At 43.5% G+C, this 9,664-nt stretch overlaps 1 long non-coding RNA gene across 1 annotated transcript; it reads left to right on the top strand.

The window, feature by feature from the left end:
• Window positions 1-6,336: 6,336 nt before the first annotated feature.
• Window positions 6,337-8,062, top strand: LOC307087167. The gene is made up of 4 exons (XR_013812483.1): window positions 6,337-6,921; window positions 7,089-7,161; window positions 7,364-7,510; window positions 7,943-8,062. It is a non-coding gene; the product is annotated as an uncharacterized lncRNA (long non-coding RNA).
• Window positions 8,063-9,664: the final 1,602 nt, after the last annotated feature.

Here is a 9,664-nt window from a genome sequence, read left to right on the forward strand (position 1 = left end):
CTCCAGGTGAACCGCGAGGTCACGAACACTTTTTGAAGTAAAACGGACCACAAGATCTGGAGCAGCTGTGAGTAGTTTATTATCCACGAAGCCGACTTGATATGTTTAATAATGTTAGTTCTAGATGTAATTTGAGTTGAACTGTTTTAAATTTGTGTTTCCTTGTGGATATGGGTGTTTTGTCTGATGCCTTGGCAAAGTCGTATTTTAATTGAACCCTTCATGGTTTTATTGGTTGGGTTTTTCCCCTTTTTGAAGGATTTTTGATTTAATATTTTAATCAAAATATTATGTCTTCTATTCCTCAAACAGTTGATTGAAAATAATGTATGTATGACCTATAGTATTGGCTTATTGATTTGGATACCTGTTTGCATTGAAATGATTGCATTGAAGAAATTCTGTTAATATTGGAACACGCCCCAGTCTGACTCAGCAGAAACCATGGACCTATTAAAGGCAGAAACTCGACTCATGGAAGCACGAGACCTCAATCAAACTTTAAAATGGCCTTCATCATAAGAGTGTTAAAGTAGGCGGGAAAATGACGGCGTACAATGCCTCTGTCTGTCTAGATAGACGGTAGAGCGACAGAACTGAATTGAATGTGAAAAAATAAGTCACTTATAAGCTATTCACATGGAAGTCAAATGAGGATTGTTGAAGCGCAATCTTTGAAGTTAAATGGGATAGAATATATCTAGCTTTTTTTACATGATTCTCATTTTCATTGGATGATGCACTAATTAAATCAGGGCCCGCTTCGTGTTAAATTAGCTCACCTGTGGTGGCTCGCTCTGTTTCCTTTAATCGATCTGGTGCTGAGTCTCGTTCAGTAATCAATGATTTATATGTTGGTTTCCCCAACCGTTATCAGTCTAATGTCTATTAGATCGATACACGGTAATCTTAATAATGGTTAAGACCTTGAACCATAATGTGGTGGGAATCTTCCGGTTACCGGTTATGACTGACCGATGATGGATCTGTTCTTCTGTTCTCCAGGTGAACCGCGAGGTCACAAACACTTTTCGAAGTAAAACGGACCACAAGATCTGGAGCAGCTGTGAGTAGTTTATTATCCACGAAGCCGACTTGTTTAATAATGTTAATTTTGGATGTAATTGGAGGTGAACCGTTTTAAATTAGTGTTTCCTCGAGGATATTGGACTATTCGGGTGGTGTGAGTGGATGTTGGTCCTCATGTTGGTTGTGCGGCTGATTTAAGAGGTTTAGTGTCAATGCGTTGGTCCAGTCATGTATTAATTGAACCCTTAATGGTTGCATCAGTGGTTGTTTTGGGATTTTTGTTTAAGGGTTAGTTAAGTCAAAAAAATATTGGTTTTAAGGACATTTCTACGTTTGACTAAAATAAGTTTGAAGATTGAAGCTCACTGACTTCCATGGTAAAAAAGTTGATTGAAAATATCAAAAGCTTTATGACGAACTGTTTTTTTTACTTGAGTAGGTGACCCTAGAAATGCGGGATTAGATGGTTGCCAAAGAGGAACGATTGAATAGTTTAAATGAACAGTGAACATGAAGCAATGTTGCCACTGTGTTCAGTCGTTAATTTATACTCTGAAACTGATCAGCTCGTTGCACTCCTTCACAGGTCAAGAAGAAACGGATTCTGTGAGTATCCCAATTGAACCATGAAGAAGAAACTGCGAACTGTAAGTCCAGATTTTTCCTTTTTGGGAATCATTTTGGCCTCCTGTTTGGTCTGGTTGATCAGGGTTGATACGTGAAGATTGATGTAGTTAAAAGTAGTGCAGTATAGGTTCTAAGTGAATGGTGTACGACTAGTTGGATTTCTATGGGTAAAGCTATAACATACTCCGGGGTTGTGTTCAGATTTTCTTCTGCCCACTTCGCCACTACTTTCCTGAACCTTGCATCACTTTACGTGTGTGTTGTCTTACTGATGGGGGTCTGGTCTGAGCGATCAGAGATGCATGCTAGGGTACTGTGCTGTCTGAAGTCTACAGTTCTGTAGACGTGCCCTCTCAGGGGAAACCAAGTGTTTAAGAGGCCGTCGTAACGTCAGTTACGTGAAGGGGAATGTCTATCAAGATGGTGATGGGACTCCCCTGAGGAGAAACTCATGGGGCAAGATGGGAGGGCTCCTCCTCTCAGCAACTAGAACACAACCTGGTTCCTGCACCTGAGAACCATGGAGCACATTTCAACGTTCCCCTCCATACATCTTGAAGCCGTAGCGATGGTTTCTCTACCTCCACAGCTGGAGTAGAGCACTATTGCAGCTCGGAGTGGGTCCTTGTTGGGATCTTTCCAGGTCGGTTTCTGATTTGAGGGGACCCATCTTCCAGGCCCAGCTGGCCTGGCCCATTACTCTGCAGTACAGCCTGAGAAAGACTTGCATCTGAGCCAGCAGAGGGCTCATCGGCCTGCTGCTCAGATGGGATGAAGAGGATCCTGCTGTTGAAGACTCACCACCCCTCCACTGGGTGGTCCTTCTCAACAGACCACCTACCTCACCCCTTCCATCCAATCCTGTCCCTGTCCTCGCGCTCATTAAGCGGCACCATTTGTATGTGAACATCACTGAGGACAGTACTGAACAATGTTTAACCATGAGTATGATGATGGGTACGGCTTGGCTCAGGAGGTAGTGCGGGTTGGCTTGTAACCGGAAGGTTGCTAGTTGGATTTACGGCTGCTCCTAGTGTAGTGCAGAGATTTCCTTGAGAAGGACACCTAACCTGAACTGTGTTAAATGCCAAATGTCCTAAATGTAAGTAAAAGTTTGTTTATACTACTTGTTAATAAAGTCTTTAATTTGTATTTCTTTCACACGTGTGCGCCTGGTCAGAGTTTGACCATGCATGGGGTTCATGTGTCATTTTAACCTGGCAAATGGTTCATGTGCGCGTGGTCAGCTTTTAACCTGGCAAATGGTTCTTTGTGTGAGTGGTCAGCTTTTAACCTGGCAAATGGTTCTTCGTGTGAGTGGTCAGCTTTTAACCTGGCAAATGGTTCTTTGTGTGGTCAGCTTTTAACCTGGCAAATGGTTCTTTGTGTGTGAGTGGTCAGCTTTTAACCTGGCAAATGGTTCTTTGTGTGTGAGTGGTCAGCTTTTAACCTGGCAAATGGTTCTTCGTGTGAGTGGTCAGCTTTTAACCTGGCAAATGGTTCTTTGTGAGTGGTCAGGGTTCTAGTCCCCTCAAGATTTAAACTATTGCTTTAGGTGGAGGCCTATTATATGTTTTGACTTTTCAGCTACGTTTCTGCATGAGTTCAGCCCGACCAAATCACCACGGAAACAAAGTGAGTGGTACAGGCTGATTAATGCCAACAGGTTCAGATCGTCACAGCAAACAAGGTCTACAATGGGAAGGAGCAATGGATGCCTGAAACAATGGATGATGGCCTCCGGATGGACAGAAGTTTGGAAATGTACCAAAAGATCTTTGGAAATAGTTACTTAAGCATGAGAGTCCACGACGTGGCTGCCCTTCTGAACCCCGGAGGATGATGGCTGGCGGGCCCTGTGGATCAAGACTTTTGTGCTGAGATGAAAGCCTTTCTCAGGCCGAGTTATAATTTACAGGTCCACTTGATTCAGAAACCAACCTTGGAAACATCCCAACCATGGTCCTCTTCAAGCTGCAGTTATGCTATTCTTCAGAGGAGGAGGTAAAGAAACCCTCACTGGGGCTTCAAGATCTATGAAGAGGAACATTGAAATTTGCTCCATGGTTCTCAAGTAGCAGCTAGGTTGTATTCTACTCACTAACCGTTGGAGCCCCCCCATCCTACCCTTGGTGTCTCTCTTTGGGGAGTCCCTCTCACGGTCCTGAAGGATGTTCCAGTTTGTGTAACTGATGTTACGACAGCCTTTGAACACTTGGTTTCTTCTGAGGGGGTACATCTACAGAACTGTGGTCTTCAGACGGCATATTATCCTACCATGCATCTCTGGTCACCAAGACCACACCCAGATCAGTAAGGCAACAATCATGCAATGTGAATGCAACGTTTGGAGAGTAGCAAGGAAGTGGACAAAAGGTGTAAGAGCATGTCATGTCTGTAGCTCTGTCAAGGGGAGGGAAGATTAATGGTTTATTTTAGTACGTTGTTCCCCTAAATACACTTTATACCTGTACATATCTAGATAATTTACAAAAGTGGTCTGAGATGAGGGATGTCAGTTAAAGATATTCAGGTTAAATGTGGTTACAAGACATGATGGTTATAAGTTTATTGTACAGTTCTAAGCCTTGTTTATTGTTAGTCGAGTTGTTAGACGTGGGAACTGTGTAGTTAAAATTATTAGTTCTGTACATAAACCAACAGCAACAAACTACTAGATCGACTCAAGGTAAGTCTGTTGGCTGTATTGTGAAATGAGACGATGGACCCCAAGATCTTCATCCTCGTTCAGCTCAAGGTGAGGTGCTGGTTACGTTACTTATTGCTGGTTTGGTTTGTACTGGAATATTGGTATTCCAGTTGGAAGGTGTTGAGCTTTCTGCAGAGGTCTTAGATGTGTCCAGTTTGTGACCCTCTAATGCTGCAGTGCGGTGTATGAGCTTGCTGTATCCTTTGAGCAAGAGGTGTAGTGCAGAACATAAGAGGCCAATATGGGCGCTTTATTTGGTTTCATTATGATTGGCATTGATTTCATAAAACATTCTAGCACCAAAATCTGTAGTTGGCTGGATGTTGAGTCACCTGATCAGGGAAACTGGTATTATGAGCAGAATTTGCATTTGCATTACCTCATCACTAATGAGTTTACACTATTGGGTCATCTGGCAGTACGATCAGGATTGGCATTTGCGTAATCTCATCACTAACGAGGGTAACCCATTGGGTCATCTGGCAGTACGATCAGGATTGGCATTTGCGTAACCTCATCACTAATGTGTTTACACTATTGGGTCCTCTGGCAGTACCCGATTTCTATCTGTAACCATCTGGCATATTTGTCTTGTGCTTTAGGTAGGGCATAATTCTAAAACGTAACATTAGTTGCTGAATTGCGTTTATCGCTAAATTTTACCTACGGCTTGGATAACTGCGCTGTACTTAAGTCAACTGACTCTCACTGCGTACCGAACTGCATTCTTGCGCGCACGTTTTGGAGTCGCGAATAAGATCGGAGACAATTTGGCATTTTCATACTACGGAGTACGATCATCCCAGCAGCTGAATGTGGCCAAGTATCATTTTACTATTAAATGAACTATTGATACTGCTAGTGAGGTAAATATCTGGGCTGTGAGTTTCAGTTAAATTGCAAGGAATTACTTTTTTACTATACTTTTGTGGGCAAATAGTTAGGTAACCTTCTGAAATTAATCAACAGCTAAAATCATGGAACCATGTCCTACATGCTTATACAGTAATATGGACTAAACTGTACAGAGCTGAACTTGTAGCTGTAGTTTGTGTCCCAAGGTGTCTGCCTCCACACCTCCCTGCTGTCACCACTGGTCTAAGAAGTCCATAAAGGTTAGGTAAGGGCACTTTCAGTTTCAGGGCTTGGGCTGAATAACTTTTTGTAGTTGATGCAGTCTCTTCTAGACTTCAGAAGTAAAAGGAATTGTTCAATGTTGTCATTTGCATAAATCAAATGGTACAGCTGGTCAAATATGGTAATTGTAGCATAAGAGTAGCAATTAAAAGTTGCTGCATCACCTCCCGTATCTGGTGGTTGTTACCATGTGATCCCAGAGTGTGATGTTATATTGGCGTTGTGATGTCTTGTTTTTAAAGTGATGAATGTTGTGTCAACAGTGGGGGCGGGCGCAACTCCAGTACTTGCTTTCTTGAACCTGTATGATGCACAAGATGTTGATCCGACCGCACAGGTGAGCTTTTGATATGGACGGTTTCACATTGATGCCGCCGTATTTACCCATCTTTAACATTATGACCTTCCCAAAGTGAACTCTGCAGGGTGGTCGGGAAGGCTGTAGATGTGGAGGACGGAGCGGTGAGCCAGGCTCACCAGTGTAAGTGGCATTTGATTGTGTCATTTAACTTGCTGTTGTGATACTATGGAATATATTTGCTCTGATGTGTCAATGTTGCATCCATTTCAATAATGATAATTGAGTTACAAGGATTTCTATTGGAGAATATGCTTGATTAGGATTGGTTCAGTACCTTCAGTGTGTGGAAGTTCGCCTTTCTTAAGTCGGCCAACCTGTATGTCTCTAGTTAATAAATAAAGCTAGGAAGTTATAGCACAGCTATTTAGTTATAGCACATTGTCTTCCGAGATTGAATCACATGTACATCCTGTATGAAACAAGACGGCTGTGATCGTGTTCATAAAGATGCTGTCTGACTTCACAGGATCTCCTGGGCAAGGCATGGGGCACCAACCGAGGCTGATCACCAAGCTGTTCTGAAACGCCTAAGGCCAGAGATTATTTTAGTTCTTAGTTTTTTGTTTTTTCTTAGTGGTAGTTCTGATTTTCATTCTGTGAAATTGTGATATGTGATATGAGGTAATATCTTGGGTCATCTGAGTAGTTAGCTATTTTTGCCCCTATTGCTGCTTCTGCCACTATAGTTTATACATTACTCAATAAGTTGAAATGTAAAGTTAAAGTTGGATATTTGTTACCGCTTTACAAGTGCAACGGTGTTTCTTACCAGATGTTAGACCGAGCTACCACTGTTGTTACCAGACATTGAGGTGAAACCACCGGTTTGTTACCAGACATTGAGGTGAAACCACCGGTTTGTTACCAGACATTGAGGTGAAACCACCGGTTTGTTACCAGACATTGAGGTGAAACCACCGGTTTGTTACCAGACATTGAGGTGAAACCACCTGTTGTCCAGAATAGGACCCGTGGTGGAGGGCAGCTAATGGGGAGCAGTGCTGGAGGACCTGCTGGGAAGGATATCCCTCGTGGGGTAAAGACACCCGTCTCTGAGGTGATTATCACACTCACCTCAATGCAATATAGAGTACTACTACTGCTAAACGAGCCACTTAACCTCTCCTACATCTGTCTCTTCAGCCATCCTTTCGACCAAAATTATTTTGGGAACATTCCCTGGGTATATATTTTTATTTAGCCTCTTAGTCATTTCTCTTCTAGATGTGAAGGCTGCAGAGGACCCACCAGGATCCCCTTGGAGGACAACAATTGGACTACGTAAGGTCTTTGGAAGGTAAATGACAGATGTTGGTCAACATTGAATTCTCATAATCTCGTCACAACCAGAAGTGCACTCTTGAATTCACACTTTTAGATTCCTGAGTTACAAATAACTGAAGATGGTTGGTCCTACACAATGATTTCCAGAGTATCTATGTTGGGGCAGGTTTCAAATAGGAAAATAAATCTCTATTCATCTTTTGCACTCCATCCAGCACTACAGTTCAGAATGACTTCCAAAGAATGAAGCCCACCCACCCATGGTCCAGCTAGTGGTGTTCACCAGACCAGGAACCCTGAGACCTGAAGGAGGAGCCATGCATCTGGAGGAACAGCATGAGGCTACCTGCCAAGTATTACTCGTAAGTTGGCATAAACTGTGTAGTTTACTCCCAGACATTCCAGTGAACTACCACTGATACCAGACCGCCCATAGCTCTGTTACCAGACCATCAAACAACCACTGATACAGACCCCACAAACCACTGCTGTTACCAGACCATCAAACAACCACTGATACAGACCCCACAAACCACTGCTATGTTACCAGACCATCAAACTACCACTGATGCCAGACCGCCCATAGCTCTGTTACCAGACCATCAAACTACCACTGATACCAGACCGCCCATACCAGTGCTCTGTTACCAGACCATCAAAGTACCACTGATACCAGACCATCAAACCACTGCTATTACCAGCCAACTGCTGATGCATGTTACCAGAGCAGAAAAACTAACACTGTGACGGTTGCCAGACATTGAGGCCAAACTACCGCTGTTTGTTACGCCCAGACTTCCACGAGGAGGGGGGCTGATGGCTGGAGGACCTCCCTGCTGGTGGGGCGAGTGACACCAAACTCTACAGGGATGACCACGGAGGAGAGAGAGAGCTGGAGCTGTGCATCCTGAAGGGGAATCTGCTACTGATGGTACTGATACTGGGCAGGATGGGGCGTTGGGCTCTCCATCAGATGGTACTGGGTTCCGACCCCAAGTAAGAATACATGTAATGACATGCATCAGAATGCATGTCATTACAAGTCTCTTTGGATAAGGGGGTCTGCTAAATAACTGAATGTTGTCTCATTTTGCATAGTGACAGTGATCCATGTCATCTATTTTTGCAAGGAGCGGTTGAAGTGCTGTGTTCAGTCTGGGAAGGACACACCTGAGCTGTTTCACACCTGCATCTCTAAACAGCTGAAGCCCTTCAGGTCAGTAGTGCTCTGCTGAAGATTACATGACCTAGGATATTGTGTTAATTAACTACAGTTCTAATAACCTGTTTAACGTGACACTGCATTTCTTTCTCTGGCAACATTTCAGTGACCAACATCATCCCTCATCACAGCTTATCATCGCTGGCCTGTGGATTCATCTCCTACACTCACACAACGTGACTTTGTCACCATCTGTTGCACGTTAGGATGCTAACGTCTTCCACCAAGGGTTCCTGCCTTCCCACAGTGGGAGTGTTCCTTGTCCTTCAAGGAGTTAGGGTTCAGTGTTAGGGACAGAGTTAGGGAGAGATGGTTGAGTCCTGGCTGGTTTACGATGAACCGCTCTAACGCTTTGCCAAAATGTTTCAATGGGCAAACACTCACATACACATAAAATGTATAATAAGTGTTTAGAAAATAAATTCTGATAAAATTCTGTCTGTGTGGCTTTTTATTACCATTAAACAATTTTCTCTAACCTCAACCTCCCCCCCTCACTTCTCCCTTCACCCTAAACTCCCCTCTACCTTAACCTCCCCTCTACCTTAACCTCCCCTCTACCCTCACCTTAACCTCCCCTCTACCCTCACCTTAACCTCCCCTCTACCCTCACCTTAACCTCCACTCTACCTTAACCCTCCTAACCTTCCTACCCCTCCCACTGTTTACTTTTCTTATTTCTGGATTATGATGTACTTGGAGTATAAGATATATGATTAAATGAGCATAAAAATGTCAATCCATGAGAAATGTATGGCAGTATGTATCCTATTGTTACAAGAGACTTAACTTTGAATATCCTAATCGTTCAGTCTCTACGGGAACTATCTCTTTTGAATTTCATAATTTCCTATTCCTTCATGACCATGTAATGGGCGGATACAGTTGCTTGCCATAGCTTTAGGAAAGCAGTCTCTTAGCCATCTAGTTGAGAGCACATCGTTCAGACTACGCTCTGTTGAGGTACATAATGGCCTTTGTTAATGCTGCTGATGGATGGATGTACAAGAGGGAGGTTTAGCAATGGGTCTATTTCCGTTGACACTGATTTGAGTTGCCTCATTTCTCTCTTTGTCGCTGCTAGCCTCTACAAATAGCTTTCTCTCTTCTATCACCAGTCACTAATCTCCCGCAACCAGCGCTATTAAATTCAGGTTCCACCCAGTGGCGCCCTCTAGCGGTGCTCTTAGGCCGTCGGTGTCCTGCTAACCTCCACCATGTTTATATCTCTCTGGCCCTCTATGGAACTCGCTGGCACCCTTAACTGCCTCTCTATGGGGGAGGAGAAAGACTA

Source organism: Pollachius pollachius (assembly GCF_949987615.1).
Source record: "Pollachius pollachius genome assembly, chromosome: 15".
Classification (NCBI taxonomy): domain Eukaryota; kingdom Metazoa; phylum Chordata; class Actinopteri; order Gadiformes; family Gadidae; genus Pollachius; species Pollachius pollachius.